Source organism: Ambystoma mexicanum, unplaced genomic scaffold (genome assembly GCF_040938575.1).
Source record: "Ambystoma mexicanum isolate Mex_15411 unplaced genomic scaffold, UKY_AmexF1_1 Mex_scaf46, whole genome shotgun sequence".
Taxonomy (NCBI): domain Eukaryota; kingdom Metazoa; phylum Chordata; class Amphibia; order Caudata; family Ambystomatidae; genus Ambystoma; species Ambystoma mexicanum.
Window position 1 is genome coordinate 271,387 of NW_027182462.1, and position 13,869 is coordinate 285,255.

Genomic DNA, 13,869 nt, shown 5'->3' on the forward strand with positions numbered 1-13,869 from the left:
AGGTATATGAATTTCTGGTTGTGTAAAAATGGCTGTATATCTCTGCATGTGTTCAGTACGTCATCATACATCTGATTTGCGAAAGCGTGTGTGCTTATGTTGGTGATACATTGTCGGTATGCGTTTGAGTATGTACTTTTACGGGTATGTATGTATTGAGTAGGATGCTGAACAGGTTCATGAGTTTAGATAGCAGGTCAGAATGATGGCAAAAGGAACATGTAAAAGGCAGACAACTAAAAGAAAAAAGAATTTGGGATGTAAGCTTGGGAGTTTACTAACTGCGCTGATTTTGGCTCCTATAATAGTAAAGAATGGAAACCTACGAGGAAAGTCTTTGACTAATTTCATTCTCCGCCTGCACCAATGAACTTATTTTTACATCTCTATTTCCATATCTGTACTCATTCCTGTCTTTCACAGGGAGGTTGAAAGACTTTGGTCTATGTTTAAATGCAGACTATAAAGAAAAAATACGACGAAGGTGGGATTCGAACCCACGCGTGCAGAGCACAATGGATTAGCAGTCCATCGCCTTAACCACTCGGCCACCTCGTCTGTTTGGGAACGGTGCTCGAGTCCCATGCTTAAAGAAGAGATAAAACAATGGTGGTGCAAAGTCAGTGAAAAATAGATCATGTTTGTCATAATAGAAACAAGATCGTTGACTCGTTCTTCCTTACCCGGCCATTGATAGATAAACACATCAAGTTGAAGTTCAGAAAAATATAACAAGAGCTCCTGGAGGGTTCACAACACTAATCCAGAGGAAGGTGCTTGAGCTTCCGTATGGCACACCATTAGTAGTAAAACCAGCATAACGCAAGCTCCAGTTTCCCAGTGTTTGGCATCATTCAACGTTTCCAGCCAAGATCAAAGTTCAGATGCTGCTGCTTCCTGTGATGTCATTGAATTTAAATAGTGAGTGATGGCAATAACCCTTTTCCAATTAAATTTTGCCACATCAACGTCCCTGAAAATAGAGAAAGGCGTGCAACCCAGAACCGCTGTACTGTTCAATAGAGTAAGGGCTTCACCGTGATCATCTGCATCTGTCATCACAAAATTATCAAGGTCTTTTTCTTGAAGAAATTAGGTCCAGAAAGCCGACCTTCCCCACAGACTATTCAGACACCTTGCGCTTGTGGCTTTGTTATAGGCCCGAATCCATTGGTAAAAGGTTGCACAGGTACAATGTGCAATATCAGTTCCTATTCAACAATGTTCAAGAAAATTACCATTTGGAGGCCCTGATGAGGATCGAACTCACGACCCCTGGTTTACAAGACCAGTGCTCTGCCACTGAGCTACAGAGCCCCTCAGGTTACGACGCATAACAGCAACACAACGAGCACACAACATGATGTTTACTGGGTAGACATATTTGAAGGGTGTGTGAGAATGTATGTATATGATTGTGATTTGACCTGTTTTTTTCTGGCCGATTTTTTGAGGAGCAGCTAATTTGTGCGTATTCCGTGCAATTTTAGGGTGACTAATGAGGAGATGTGATGCGTGAAAGTTGAAAAAAACATGTACATGGCAGCAGAGAGACAATATGGATATTACCTTTGCTTTTTTAAATTTCTATCCGGATTCTGGCTCAAAGGGTAGTCAAGCACAGCAGATTGCATTCCTGCCAGTAACACGACAACCTTGTTTGTGTCCTTCTTAATCAACTAACATGCATATTTTCACTTTTGTCTGTATGTTCTTTGAAAGCCAATGGCAATGGTGCTTAGAGCAATGCAGATGTTTAAAAAAGATTTCAAAAGTTAAAATCGACAAAGGTGGGATTCGAAACCACGCGTGTACAGCAGATTAGCAGTCCATCGCCTTAACCACTCGGCCACCTCGTCTACAGGGATTATGTTAGGCATTCAAGTCTTTACAGGTAATAACACAAACATCTTCAAAATAGAACCACAATGCGTTCCTTGTTGAGGTACATCCAGCCGTTTGCAGGAAAACTGCCTCACTTGCTGTTGAGAAAAATTCATCAAAGTCCTGGGGTGTTTATAGGCATCGCCAAGATGACATTGGGAGGTGTTTCAATTGACACGTGTTGAATATGAGGAAGAGCATCATGCTGGCTCCAGTGGCACTGCCTGCAGCATGACAAAAATGTAGAAGGGACATTTGACTGCACCATTGGCTGAACATCAGTGGCAAAGTGTATATCAGGCTAAAAGGTAAGCTCCAGTGGCACAATATGGGCACTACAAGGCACCCATAATTTGGTGTCAGCTAAAAAGACAATGCCAGAGCTTGTGGGTGCTTTTGTACACTTGTGTGTGTGTTTGTGGGTGTAGTTTCATGTCGAAAACCAAAACACAGCAGCTCCAGTGGCGCAATCGGTTAGCGCGCGGTACTTATACAGCAGTACATGCAGTGAGCAATGCCGAGGTTGTGAGTTCAAGCCTCACCTGGAGCAACTTTGGAACTTTTTACTAATTCACCTCAAAACTGAATTATTGAACCAATAAATGTTCTGGACATTTTTTGGTTCACCTCAAGGTTTCCTTGATTGTCAGTTAATGTTGTATGACAGCTCCTCTGCCTTTTAGACATGGAATACTCATTGCAAGTTATTTATGGGGTGTTTGCGCTTTAAATACAGCTACGGAGGGTTTTTGAAAATAGAACAGAAAATAAAAAATGTCAACTGTTATTATACTCCATTTTCTGCTGAGCACCACTTACGGAAGACATTTGTAAAGGTAGAAAAAGGGTTACTGGAGTAGGATCCAGGAGACAATATCAACTTACAAAGAATAATGTTGTCTATTTACTGCATTATCGCCTTTGAAGCAAACCTCTGAGAATAAATACCCTTTCACTAATCAGGCAGTCACTTTGATAAAATCAAGCAGAACAAGGATGCTGATAGGAACTCGCCTCATTTGCATATGGGCTAGGGCTTCTGGGAGCCATGAGAATTAGGAGTTGAAGGTTTTGCAGATCGAGATTGCTAAAGGGCTGGGCATTTGCACAGACCTCTCCATGCCTGATTGGTGCCGAAGGTTAGTTGCAAGTGGTCCCCTGCTCACCCTACCTTACACAGGGCCATGCCCAGTTAGGCCCCTCAGGGCTAGGCCCGGCAGGGCTAAGCCCGGCGTTCGTCAGGCGTTCGTCAGGCGAAGTGCCTGGACCCCTGCTCATCATACCTCAGAATCTGGTCTAGCTATTGCAGACATGGGGAATGGTGCTTATATCCCATTGACAGCGCCCACAAGCTGCATACTAATAGCCAATGATGTGTGAATGCGGTCAGGGTAGCAGACATATAGAACAATTGGGTGGGTTCGCTTCCGAACTGGATGCACAGGAGCAGGAGAGAATGGCTGTTGGCGATGTATGCAACTTGCTCTGCGTGAACACATCTACCGACCCCTTCCCCTACACACACGGGCACATACACACACACACACACACATAGCCATTGGAGCTATGCAGAGCTAATCAGAAAGATTGGTAATCATTAGAACATGAAAGATATGTGTTCATTTTTTATTAAACTTGTGGACTCCCGCAGAAACGGAGGGACTCACATCTCTAATTGAGGCTTGCTTACCTCTATACAAATGTGTTTGCTGGCTGTCTTTCTTCAACTGGTATGTGCGGTTGTGTCTGTCTTTGTCTTTCAACATGCCTGGCACGTTTACATTATCAAAGAGATGATTGTATGGAGATGGGGAACACCCCTCCGTTGCATTGTGAACTTGAACAGTCTTTTCACCAAAGCAGCTACATGCGACATTGCAAGGTTTTTGTCAGTCTTTGCCTGAAAACATTAGGCCTTCCTCTCGAACTCTATTTCACTCCTTCTGTGGAAGACTTCAATTATGAGGATGCATCCCGTCATAAAAGGTTCTCTGTAGATGGTGTAACTCTGGCTTCTCTTCCCCGTGCTTTTTGAAAATAATCCGCCCGAGGCCCTGATGAGGTTTGAACTCATGACCCCTGGTTTACGAGACCAGTGCTCTGCCACTGAGCTACAAGGCCACCTGCTGCTTGCTCACAGCCAACAACAGAAAGTGCAAAGAAACCATGGTTTTTACCTAGGTAGATCTCCAGGTATATGAATTTCTGGTTGTGTAAAAATGGCTGTATATCTCTGCATGTGTTCAGTACGTCATCATACATCTGATTTGCGAAAGCGTGTGTGCTTATGTTGGTGATACATTGTCGGTATGCGTTTGAGTATGTACTTTTACGGGTATGTATGTATTGAGTAGGATGCTGAACAGGTTCATGAGTTTAGATAGCAGGTCAGAATGATGGCAAAAGGAACATGTAAAAGGCAGACAACTAAAAGAAAAAAGAATTTGGGATGTAAGCTTGGGAGTTTACTAACTGCGCTGATTTTGGCTCCTATAATAGTAAAGAATGGAAACCTACGAGGAAAGTCTTTGACTAATTTCATTCTCCGCCTGCACCAATGAACTTATTTTTACATCTCTATTTCCATATCTGTACTCATTCCTGTCTTTCACAGGGAGGTTGAAAGACTTTGGTCTATGTTTAAATGCAGACTATAAAGAAAAAATACTACGAAGGTGGGATTCGAACCCACGCGTGCAGAGCACAATGGATTAGCAGTCCATCGCCTTAACCACTCGGCCACCTCGTCTGTTTGGGAACGGTGCTCGAATCCCATGCTTAAAGAAGAGATAAAACAATGGTGGTGCAAAGTCAGTGAAAAATAGATCATGTTTGTCATAATAGAAACAAGATCGTTGACTCGTTCTTCCTTACCCGGCCATTGATAGATAAACACATCAAGTTGAAGTTCAGAAAAATATAACTAGAGCTCCTGGAGGGTTCACAACACTAATCCAGAGGAAGGTGCTTGAGCTTCCGTATGGCACACCATTAGTAGTAAAACCAGCATAACGCAAGCTCCAGTTTCCCAGTGTTTGGCATCATTCAACGTTTCCAGCCAAGATCAAAGTTCAGATGCTGCTGCTTCCTGTGATGTCATTGAATTTAAATAGTGAGTGATGGCAATAACCCTTTTCCAATTAAATTTTGCCACATCAACGTCCCTGAAAATAGAGAAAGGCGTGCAACCCAGAACCGCTGTACTGTTCAATAGAGTAAGGGCTTCACCGTGATCATCTGCATCTGTCATCACAAAATTATCAAGGTCTTTTTCTTGAAGAAATTAGGTCCAGAAAGCCGACCTTCCCCACAGACTATTCAGACACCTTGCGCTTGTGGCTTTGTTATAGGCCCGAATCCATTGGTAAAAGGTTGCACAGGTACAATGTGCAATATCAGTTCCTATTCAACAATGTTCAAGAAAATTACCATTTGGAGGCCCTGATGAGGATCGAACTCACGACCCCTGGTTTACAAGACCAGTGCTCTGCCACTGAGCTACAGAGCCCCTCAGGTTACGACGCATAACAGCAACACAACGAGCACACAACATGATGTTTACTGGGTAGACATATTTGAAGGGTGTGTGAGAATGTATGTATATGATTGTGATTTGACCTGTTTTTTTCTGGCCGATTTTTTGAGGAGCAGCTAATTTGTGCGTATTCCGTGCAATTTTAGGGTGACTAATGAGGAGATGTGATGCGTGAAAGTTGAAAAAAACATGTACATGGCAGCAGAGAGACAATATGGATATTACCTTTGCTTTTTTAAATTTCTATCCGGATTCTGGCTCAAAGGGTAGTCAAGCACAGCAGATTGCATTCCTGCCAGTAACACGACAACCTTGTTTGTGTCCTTCTTAATCAACTAACATGCATATTTTCACTTTTGTCTGTATGTTCTTTGAAAGCCAATGGCAATGGTGCTTAGAGCAATGCAGATGTTTAAAAAAGATTTCAAAAGTTAAAATCGACAAAGGTGGGATTCGAAACCACGCGTGTACAGCAGATTAGCAGTCCATCGCCTTAACCACTCGGCCACCTCGTCTACAGGGATTATGTTAGGCATTCAAGTCTTTACAGGTAATAACACAAACATCTTCAAAATAGAACCACAATGCGTTCCTTGTTGAGGTACATCCAGCCGTTTGCAGGAAAACTGCCTCACTTGCTGTTGAGAAAAATTCATCAAAGTCCTGGGGTGTTTATAGGCATCGCCAAGATGACATTGGGAGGTGTTTCAATTGACACGTGTTGAATATGAGGAAGAGCATCATGCTGGCTCCAGTGGCACTGCCTGCAGCATGACAAAAATGTAGAAGGGACATTTGACTGCACCATTGGCTGAACATCAGTGGCAAAGTGTATATCAGGCTAAAAGGTAAGCTCCAGTGGCACAATATGGGCACTACAAGGCACCCATAATTTGGTGTCAGCTAAAAAGACAATGCCAGAGCTTGTGGGTGCTTTTGTACACTTGTGTGTGTGTTTGTGGGTGTAGTTTCATGTCGAAAACCAAAACACAGCAGCTCCAGTGGCGCAATCGGTTAGCGCGCGGTACTTATACAGCAGTACATGCAGTGAGCAATGCCGAGGTTGTGAGTTCAAGCCTCACCTGGAGCAACTTTGGAACTTTTTACTAATTCACCTCAAAACTGAATTATTGAACCAATAAATGTTCTGGACATTTTTTGGTTCACCTCAAGGTTTCCTTGATTGTCAGTTAATGTTGTATGACAGCTCCTCTGCCTTTTAGACATGGAATACTCATTGCAAGTTATTTATGGGGTGTTTGCGCTTTAAATACAGCTACGGAGGGTTTTTGAAAATAGAACAGAAAATAAAAAATGTCAACTGTTATTATACTCCATTTTCTGCTGAGCACCACTTACGGAAGACATTTGTAAAGGTAGAAAAAGGGTTACTGGAGTAGGATCCAGGAGACAATATCAACTTACAAAGAATAATGTTGTCTATTTACTGCATTATCGCCTTTGAAGCAAACCTCTGAGAATAAATACCCTTTCACTAATCAGGCAGTCACTTTGATAAAATCAAGCAGAACAAGGATGCTGATAGGAACTCGCCTCATTTGCATATGGGCTAGGGCTTCTGGGAGCCATGAGAATTAGGAGTTGAAGGTTTTGCAGATCGAGATTGCTAAAGGGCTGGGCATTTGCACAGACCTCTCCATGCCTGATTGGTGCCGAAGGTTAGTTGCAAGTGGTCCCCTGCTCACCCTACCTTACACAGGGCCATGCCCAGTTAGGCCCCTCAGGGCTAGGCCCGGCAGGGCTAAGCCCGGCGTTCGTCAGGCGAAGTGCCTGGACCCCTGCTCATCATACCTCAGAATCTGGTCTAGCTATTGCAGACATGGGGAATGGTGCTTATATCCCATTGACAGCGCCCACAAGCTGCATACTAATAGCCAATGATGTGTGAATGCGGTCAGGGTAGCAGACATATAGAACAATTGGGTGGGTTCGCTTCCGAACTGGATGCACAGGAGCAGGAGAGAATGGCTGTTGGCGATGTATGCAACTTGCTCTGCGTGAACACATCTACCGACCCCTTCCCCTACACACACGGGCACATACACACACACACACACACATAGCCATTGGAGCTATGCAGAGCTAATCAGAAAGATTGGTAATCATTAGAACATGAAAGATATGTGTTCATTTTTTATTAAACTTGTGGACTCCCGCAGAAACGGAGGGACTCACATCTCTAATTGAGGCTTGCTTACCTCTATACACATGTGTTTGCTGGCTGTCTTTCTTCAACTGGTATGTGCGGTTGTGTCTGTCTTTGTCTTTCAACACGCCTGGCACGTTTACATTATCAAAGAGATGATTGTATGGAGATGGGGAACACCCCTCCGTTGCATTGTGAACTTGAACAGTCTTTTCACCAAAGCAGCTACATGCGACATTGCAAGGTTTTTGTCAGTCTTTGCCTGAAAACATTAGGCCTTCCTCTCGAACTCTATTTCACTCCTTCTGTGGAAGACTTCAATTATGAGGATGCATCCCGTCATAAAAGGTTCTCTGTAGATGGTGCAACTCTGGCTTCTCTTCCCCGTGCTTTTTGAAAATAATCCGCCCGAGGCCCTGATGAGGTTTGAACTCATGACCCCTGGTTTACGAGACCAGTGCTCTGCCACTGAGCTACAAGGCCACCTGCTGCTTGCTCACAGCCAACAACAGAAAGTGCAAAGAAACCATGGTTTTTACCTAGGTAGATCTCCAGGTATATGAATTTCTGGTTGTGTAAAAATGGCTGTATATCTCTGCATGTGTTCAGTACGTCATCATACATCTGATTTGCGAAAGCGTGTGTGCTTATGTTGGTGATACATTGTCGGTATGCGTTTGAGTATGTACTTTTACGGGTATGTATGTATTGAGTAGGATGCTGAACAGGTTCATGAGTTTAGATAGCAGGTCAGAATGATGGCAAAAGGAACATGTAAAAGGCAGACAACTAAAAGAAAAAAGAATTTGGGATGTAAGCTTGGGAGTTTACTAACTGCGCTGATTTTGGCTCCTATAATAGTAAAGAATGGAAACCTACGAGGAAAGTCTTTGACTAATTTCATTCTCCGCCTGCACCAATGAACTTATTTTTACATCTCTATTTCCATATCTGTACTCATTCCTGTCTTTCACAGGGAGGTTGAAAGACTTTGGTCTATGTTTAAATGCAGACTATAAAGAAAAAATACGACGAAGGTGGGATTCGAACCCACGCGTGCAGAGCACAATGGATTAGCAGTCCATCGCCTTAACCACTCGGCCACCTCGTCTGTTTGGGAACGGTGCTCGAATCCCATGCTTAAAGAAGAGATAAAACAATGGTGGTGCAAAGTCAGTGAAAAATAGATCATGTTTGTCATAATAGAAACAAGATCGTTGACTCGTTCTTCCTTACCCGGCCATTGATAGATAAACACATCAAGTTGAAGTTCAGAAAAATATAACTAGATCTCCTGGAGGGTTCACAACACTAATCCAGAGGAAGGTGCTTGAGCTTCCGTATGGCACACCATTAGTAGTAAAACCAGCATAACGCAAGCTCCAGTTTCCCAGTGTTTGGCATCATTCAACGTTTCCAGCCAAGATCAAAGTTCAGATGCTGCTGCTTCCTGTGATGTCATTGAATTTAAATAGTGAGTGATGGCAATAACCCTTTTCCAATTAAATTTTGCCACATCAACGTCCCTGAAAATAGAGAAAGGCGTGCAACCCAGAACCGCTGTACTGTTCAATAGAGTAAGGGCTTCACCGTGATCATCTGCATCTGTCATCACAAAATTATCAAGGTCTTTTTCTTGAAGAAATTAGGTCCAGAAAGCCGACCTTCCCCACAGACTATTCAGACACCTTGCGCTTGTGGCTTTGTTATAGGCCCGAATCCATTGGTAAAAGGTTGCACAGGTACAATGTGCAATATCAGTTCCTATTCAACAATGTTCAAGAAAATTACCATTTGGAGGCCCTGATGAGGATCGAACTCACGACCCCTGGTTTACAAGACCAGTGCTCTGCCACTGAGCTACAGAGCCCCTCAGGTTACGACGCATAACAGCAACACAACGAGCACACAACATGATGTTTACTGGGTAGACATATTTGAAGGGTGTGTGAGAATGTATGTATATGATTGTGATTTGACCTGTTTTTTTCTGGCCGATTTTTTGAGGAGCAGCTAATTTGTGCGTATTCCGTGCAATTTTAGGGTGACTAATGAGGAGATGTGATGCGTGAAAGTTGAAAAAAACATGTACATGGCAGCAGAGAGACAATATGGATATTACCTTTGCTTTTTTAAATTTCTATCCGGATTCTGGCTCAAAGGGTAGTCAAGCACAGCAGATTGCATTCCTGCCAGTAACACGACAACCTTGTTTGTGTCCTTCTTAATCAACTAACATGCATATTTTCACTTTTGTCTGTATGTTCTTTGAAAGCCAATGGCAATGGTGCTTAGAGCAATGCAGATGTTTAAAAAAGATTTCAAAAGTTAAAATCGACAAAGGTGGGATTCGAAACCACGCGTGTACAGCAGATTAGCAGTCCATCGCCTTAACCACTCGGCCACCTCGTCTACAGGGATTATGTTAGGCATTCAAGTCTTTACAGGTAATAACACAAACATCTTCAAAATAGAACCACAATGCGTTCCTTGTTGAGGTACATCCAGCCGTTTGCAGGAAAACTGCCTCACTTGCTGTTGAGAAAAATTCATCAAAGTCCTGGGGTGTTTATAGGCATCGCCAAGATGACATTGGGAGGTGTTTCAATTGACACGTGTTGAATATGAGGAAGAGCATCATGCTGGCTCCAGTGGCACTGCCTGCAGCATGACAAAAATGTAGAAGGGACATTTGACTGCACCATTGGCTGAACATCAGTGGCAAAGTGTATATCAGGCTAAAAGGTAAGCTCCAGTGGCACAATATGGGCACTACAAGGCACCCATAATTTGGTGTCAGCTAAAAAGACAATGCCAGAGCTTGTGGGTGCTTTTGTACACTTGTGTGTGTGTTTGTGGGTGTAGTTTCATGTCGAAAACCAAAACACAGCAGCTCCAGTGGCGCAATCGGTTAGCGCGCGGTACTTATACAGCAGTACATGCAGTGAGCAATGCCGAGGTTGTGAGTTCAAGCCTCACCTGGAGCAACTTTGGAACTTTTTACTAATTCACCTCAAAACTGAATTATTGAACCAATAAATGTTCTGGACATTTTTTGGTTCACCTCAAGGTTTCCTTGATTGTCAGTTAATGTTGTATGACAGCTCCTCTGCCTTTTAGACATGGAATACTCATTGCAAGTTATTTATGGGGTGTTTGCGCTTTAAATACAGCTACGGAGGGTTTTTGAAAATAGAACAGAAAATAAAAAATGTCAACTGTTATTATACTCCATTTTCTGCTGAGCACCACTTACGGAAGACATTTGTAAAGGTAGAAAAAGGGTTACTGGAGTAGGATCCAGGAGACAATATCAACTTACAAAGAATAATGTTGTCTATTTACTGCATTATCGCCTTTGAAGCAAACCTCTGAGAATAAATACCCTTTCACTAATCAGGCAGTCACTTTGATAAAATCAAGCAGAACAAGGATGCTGATAGGAACTCGCCTCATTTGCATATGGGCTAGGGCTTCTGGGAGCCATGAGAATTAGGAGTTGAAGGTTTTGCAGATCGAGATTGCTAAAGGGCTGGGCATTTGCACAGACCTCTCCATGCCTGATTGGTGCCGAAGGTTAGTTGCAAGTGGTCCCCTGCTCACCCTACCTTACACAGGGCCATGCCCAGTTAGGCCCCTCAGGGCTAGGCCCGGCAGGGCTAAGCCCGGCGTTAGTCAGGCGAAGTGCCTGGACCCCTGCTCATCATACCTCAGAATCTGGTCTAGCTATTGCAGACATGGGGAATGGTGCTTATATCCCATTGACAGCGCCCACAAGCTGCATACTAATAGCCAATGATGTGTGAATGCGGTCAGGGTAGCAGACATATAGAACAATTGGGTGGGTTCGCTTCCGAACTGGATGCACAGGAGCAGGAGAGAATGGCTGTTGGCGATGTATGCAACTTGCTCTGCGTGAACACATCTACCGACCCCTTCCCCTACACACACGGGCACATACACACACACACACACACATAGCCATTGGAGCTATGCAGAGCTAATCAGAAAGATTGGTAATCATTAGAACATGAAAGATATGTGTTCATTTTTTATTAAACTTGTGGACTCCCGCAGAAACGGAGGGACTCACATCTCTAATTGAGGCTTGCTTACCTCTATACAAATGTGTTTGCTGGCTGTCTTTCTTCAACTGGTATGTGCGGTTGTGTCTGTCTTTGTCTTTCAACACGCCTGGCACGTTTACATTATCAAAGAGATGATTGTATGGAGATGGGGAACACCCCTCCGTTGCATTGTGAACTTGAACAGTCTTTTCACCAAAGCAGCTACATGCGACATTGCAAGGTTTTTGTCAGTCTTTGCCTGAAAACATTAGGCCTTCCTCTCGAACTCTATTTCACTCCTTCTGTGGAAGACTTCAATTATGAGGATGCATCCCGTCATAAAAGGTTCTCTGTAGATGGTGCAACTCTGGCTTCTCTTCCCCGTGCTTTTTGAAAATAATCCGCCCGAGGCCCTGATGAGGTTTGAACTCATGACCCCTGGTTTACGAGACCAGTGCTCTGCCACTGAGCTACAAGGCCACCTGCTGCTTGCTCACAGCCAACAACAGAAAGTGCAAAGAAACCATGGTTTTTACCTAGGTAGATCTCCAGGTATATGAATTTCTGGTTGTGTAAAAATGGCTGTATATCTCTGCATGTGTTCAGTACGTCATCATACATCTGATTTGCGAAAGCGTGTGTGCTTATGTTGGTGATACATTGTCGGTATGCGTTTGAGTATGTACTTTTACGGGTATGTATGTATTGAGTAGGATGCTGAACAGGTTCATGAGTTTAGATAGCAGGTCAGAATGATGGCAAAAGGAACATGTAAAAGGCAGACAACTAAAAGAAAAAAGAATTTGGGATGTAAGCTTGGGAGTTTACTAACTGCGCTGATTTTGGCTCCTATAATAGTAAAGAATGGAAACCTACGAGGAAAGTCTTTGACTAATTTCATTCTCCGCCTGCACCAATGAACTTATTTTTACATCTCTATTTCCATATCTGTACTCATTCCTGTCTTTCACAGGGAGGTTGAAAGACTTTGGTCTATGTTTAAATGCAGACTATAAAGAAAAAATACGACGAAGGTGGGATTCGAACCCACGCGTGCAGAGCACAATGGATTAGCAGTCCATCGCCTTAACCACTCGGGCACCTCGTCTGTTTGGGAACGGTGCTCGAATCCCATGCTTAAAGAAGAGATAAAACAATGGTGGTGCAAAGTCAGTGAAAAATAGATCATGTTTGTCATAATAGAAACAAGATCGTTGACTCGTTCTTCCTTACCCGGCCATTGATAGATAAACACATCAAGTTGAAGTTCAGAAAAATATAACAAGAGCTCCTGGAGGGTTCACAACACTAATCCAGAGGAAGGTGCTTGAGCTTCCGTATGGCACACCATTAGTAGTAAAACCAGCATAACGCAAGCTCCAGTTTCCCAGTGTTTGGCATCATTCAACGTTTCCAGCCAAGATCAAAGTTCAGATGCTGCTGCTTCCTGTGATGTCATTGAATTTAAATAGTGAGTGATGGCAATAACCCTTTTCCAATTAAATTTTGCCACATCAACGTCCCTGAAAATAGAGAAAGGCGTGCAACCCAGAACCGCTGTACTGTTCAATAGAGTAAGGGCTTCACCGTGATCATCTGCATCTGTCATCACAAAATTATCAAGGTCTTTTTCTTGAAGAAATTAGGTCCAGAAAGCCGACCTTCCCCACAGACTATTCAGACACCTTGCGCTTGTGGCTTTGTTATAGGCCCGAATCCATTGGTAAAAGGTTGCACAGGTACAATGTGCAATATCAGTTCCTATTCAACAATGTTCAAGAAAATTACCATTTGGAGGCCCTGATGAGGATCGAACTCACGACCCCTGGTTTACAAGACCAGTGCTCTGCCACTGAGCTACAGAGCCCCTCAGGTTACGACGCATAACAGCAACACAACGAGCACACAACATGATGTTTACTGGGTAGACATATTTGAAGGGTGTGTGAGAATGTATGTATATGATTGTGATTTGACCTGTTTTTTTCTGGCCGATTTTTTGAGGAGCAGCTAATTTGTGCGTATTCCGTGCAATTTTAGGGTGACTAATGAGGAGATGTGATGCGTGAAAGTTGAAAAAAACATGTACATGGCAGCAGAGAGACAATATGGATATTACCTTTGCTTTTTTAAATTTCTATCCGGATTCTGGCTCAAAGGGTAGTCAAGCACAGCAGATTGCATTCCTGCCAGTAACACGACAACCTTGTTTGTGT

General features: G+C 43.3%; 14 non-coding genes across 14 annotated transcripts; 3 read left to right on the forward strand and 11 right to left on the reverse strand.

The window, feature by feature from the left end:
• Positions 1–476: 476 nt before the first annotated feature.
• On the reverse strand, positions 477–558 carry TRNAS-GCU (transfer RNA serine (anticodon GCU)). The gene has a single exon. It is a non-coding gene; the product is annotated as a tRNA-Ser (tRNA).
• Positions 559–1,245: 687 nt separating this feature from the next.
• Positions 1,246–1,317, reverse strand: TRNAT-UGU (transfer RNA threonine (anticodon UGU)). Its single transcript has one exon. It is a non-coding gene; the product is annotated as a tRNA-Thr (tRNA).
• Positions 1,318–2,339: 1,022 nt separating this feature from the next.
• Positions 2,340–2,434, forward strand: TRNAI-UAU (transfer RNA isoleucine (anticodon UAU)). The gene is made up of 2 exons: positions 2,340–2,377; positions 2,399–2,434. It is a non-coding gene; the product is annotated as a tRNA-Ile (tRNA).
• A 1,499-nt stretch (positions 2,435–3,933) lies between these two features.
• TRNAT-CGU (transfer RNA threonine (anticodon CGU)) lies at positions 3,934–4,005 on the reverse strand. Its single transcript has one exon. It is a non-coding gene; the product is annotated as a tRNA-Thr (tRNA).
• Positions 4,006–4,551: 546 nt separating this feature from the next.
• TRNAS-GCU (transfer RNA serine (anticodon GCU)) lies at positions 4,552–4,633 on the reverse strand. Its single transcript has one exon. It is a non-coding gene; the product is annotated as a tRNA-Ser (tRNA).
• A 687-nt stretch (positions 4,634–5,320) lies between these two features.
• Positions 5,321–5,392, reverse strand: TRNAT-UGU (transfer RNA threonine (anticodon UGU)). The gene has a single exon. It is a non-coding gene; the product is annotated as a tRNA-Thr (tRNA).
• Positions 5,393–6,414: 1,022 nt separating this feature from the next.
• On the forward strand, positions 6,415–6,509 carry TRNAI-UAU (transfer RNA isoleucine (anticodon UAU)). Its single transcript has 2 exons — positions 6,415–6,452; positions 6,474–6,509. It is a non-coding gene; the product is annotated as a tRNA-Ile (tRNA).
• A 1,488-nt stretch (positions 6,510–7,997) lies between these two features.
• TRNAT-CGU (transfer RNA threonine (anticodon CGU)) lies at positions 7,998–8,069 on the reverse strand. Its single transcript has one exon. It is a non-coding gene; the product is annotated as a tRNA-Thr (tRNA).
• Positions 8,070–8,615: 546 nt separating this feature from the next.
• Positions 8,616–8,697, reverse strand: TRNAS-GCU (transfer RNA serine (anticodon GCU)). The gene has a single exon. It is a non-coding gene; the product is annotated as a tRNA-Ser (tRNA).
• A 687-nt stretch (positions 8,698–9,384) lies between these two features.
• On the reverse strand, positions 9,385–9,456 carry TRNAT-UGU (transfer RNA threonine (anticodon UGU)). Its single transcript has one exon. It is a non-coding gene; the product is annotated as a tRNA-Thr (tRNA).
• A 1,022-nt stretch (positions 9,457–10,478) lies between these two features.
• Positions 10,479–10,573, forward strand: TRNAI-UAU (transfer RNA isoleucine (anticodon UAU)). Its single transcript has 2 exons — positions 10,479–10,516; positions 10,538–10,573. It is a non-coding gene; the product is annotated as a tRNA-Ile (tRNA).
• Positions 10,574–12,061: 1,488 nt separating this feature from the next.
• On the reverse strand, positions 12,062–12,133 carry TRNAT-CGU (transfer RNA threonine (anticodon CGU)). The gene has a single exon. It is a non-coding gene; the product is annotated as a tRNA-Thr (tRNA).
• Positions 12,134–12,679: 546 nt separating this feature from the next.
• Positions 12,680–12,761, reverse strand: TRNAS-GCU (transfer RNA serine (anticodon GCU)). Its single transcript has one exon. It is a non-coding gene; the product is annotated as a tRNA-Ser (tRNA).
• Positions 12,762–13,448: 687 nt separating this feature from the next.
• TRNAT-UGU (transfer RNA threonine (anticodon UGU)) lies at positions 13,449–13,520 on the reverse strand. The gene has a single exon. It is a non-coding gene; the product is annotated as a tRNA-Thr (tRNA).
• Between the last annotated feature and the right edge of the window lie 349 nt (positions 13,521–13,869).